The sequence below is a fragment of the Brassica napus genome, chromosome C9, assembly GCF_020379485.1.
Source record: "Brassica napus cultivar Da-Ae chromosome C9, Da-Ae, whole genome shotgun sequence".
In the NCBI taxonomy this organism is placed as follows: domain Eukaryota; kingdom Viridiplantae; phylum Streptophyta; class Magnoliopsida; order Brassicales; family Brassicaceae; genus Brassica; species Brassica napus.
Window position 1 is genome coordinate 30,166,696 of NC_063452.1, and position 2,115 is coordinate 30,168,810.

A 2,115-nucleotide genomic window follows, 5' to 3' on the forward strand; every position below is an offset into this window, starting at 1 on the left:
TCGAGAACTTCGAGAGAGTCTGCAAATTCTCTCGGGCAAATGGAGTGCCACCAGACTACCTCAAATCCACGTTGTTCCCATTCTCCTTGGAAGGGCAAGCAGCTCGCTGGCTTGACTCGCTCCCAACCGGTACGCTCACTACATGGGAACAAGTCAGAGCAGCGTTCTTAAGCCACTTCTACACGAAGTCCAAAACTGCAGCTCTGAGGCATAAGATCTCGAATTTCAAGCAAAAGACCGACGAACCTTTCTATGATGCTTGGGAGCATTACAAGGAATACCGAGGGAGTGCCCTCACCATGGGTTTGAGGATGACTATATACTGGAAGTGTTCTATGATGAAGTGAGCTATGAGTTTGCAATGCTCTAGATTCCTCGAGCAATGGGGATTTCATGACACAAACAACACATGGTGCATTCGCACTGATTGAACATATAACGTCCAGCTCCCTCAACAAGAACAAGGAGTATGATCGCTCCAAAAGCGTAAAAGAGCATAGACGACCTCGCGGCCAAGGTTGACCAGCTGTTGAAGGGTAATCAGAGCCAAGTGTTCATCATGGAGGAAGCTGCATCAGAGAACAATGTTTCAGATGCTACACCTGAAGGAGACAATACCGTGGATGATCAGCAAGAAGTGAGCTACGTTAATGGACAAGGATGGCAGTACAAAAACTACCACCCGAACCCCAACATTAGGAACAATCCTCAACTCTTTGCGTATCCCAAGGTTGACAAACCGGTTGACAACGTGCAGAACAGTCAAGGGCAGAACATCGGCTATCAGAAACCATACCAGGGATGAACATATGTCCTGAGCCAAGCGCAGCACAACCAGTTCCAAAACCAGAAACAGCAAACTGCTCAATAGACCGCTCCTTCGCCAGAGATTGCTCCGCAAGACGAGTTAAAGGTCTAGCGACGATGATGCATCAGTTGCTCCAGGGTCAGCAAATTCAAGGGAAAGCGTTGAATCAAGTCACCACGGACTTCAACTCTAAGATGAACCACATGTTCAATGACTTGAGTACCAAATATGATAACATAGCTAGTCATATGCGCCAGATGGATGTTCAGATCGCGCAGACAGCCGAGATCATTAAGAGGCAGCAAGGTACTCTACCTGGAAAGACCGATAAAAACCCTAAGGAATGCAATGTCGTAGCACTGAGGAGTGAAAGAACCCTACCGGATACAATTCCCAAGAAGTTATCAGCAGCGGAAAAGGGTAAGCAAAAGGAGGGTGAGCAACCACGATCTGAACCACCCCCTTTGTCTGACGAGGAACTGGAACAGTCTGCTGAGACTGATCCAACCCCTGTCGCTCAACCCGTTGATCTTGTTCCTCCGCGCGAATACACCCCTAAGGTTCCATATCCTGTTCCGGCAAAGACATCTCGTAAGGATCGGGAGGAGACCAAGTGTAAAAAGATGCTAGAGGATCTAACTATCAAGTTACCTCTTGTGGATGCGATCCAGATGATACCAGCTTGATGAAAGGGTTGATCTATGGCAAGGTAACTGGAGACAGTGAACTATTGATGGTTTTAAAAAAGTGCACTGCGGTACTTCATAACAAGCCAATTAAGAAATTGGATGATCCAGGCAAGTTTTTTCTCTCCATACAAATTGGGAGAACCGTATTCGCTTGTTCTCTATATGATATGGGTTCCAGCATCAATCTCATGCCTTACTCCGTGGCAAAACGACTGGGCTTCTCAGACTTCAAGTCGACAAGAATCTCCCTGGCGTTCGCCGATAGATCAGTCAAGTCACCGGTGGGTATTCTGGAAGACCTTCATGTCCGAGTGGGTAACACGTTTGTTCCGACAGCTTTTGGTTCTGAAGGTTGAAGAAGAACCGAGAGAGCCACTCATCCTAGGTCGTCCTTTCTTGTGCACAGCTGGTGCGATCATTGATGTTCGACAAGGAAGGATTGATCTTCACCTAGGAGACATTGCGATGAAGTTTGAAATGAAAAAATTGCTGAAGAAACCAATGCTAGATACGCAGACCTAAACCGTTGAGGATAAAGATCAGGCGCTATTCCCTCAAGAAGGCATGATTGAGGAAATCCTGACCGACGATCCACTCGAGCTAGCCCTGATCAGTTCT

General features: G+C 47.1%; 1 non-coding gene across 1 annotated transcript; it reads right to left on the reverse strand.

The window, feature by feature from the left end:
• Positions 1-200: 200 nt before the first annotated feature.
• Positions 201-306, reverse strand: LOC125593639. Its single transcript, XR_007329539.1, has one exon. It is a non-coding gene; the product is annotated as a small nucleolar RNA R71 (small nucleolar RNA).
• Between the last annotated feature and the right edge of the window lie 1,809 nt (positions 307-2,115).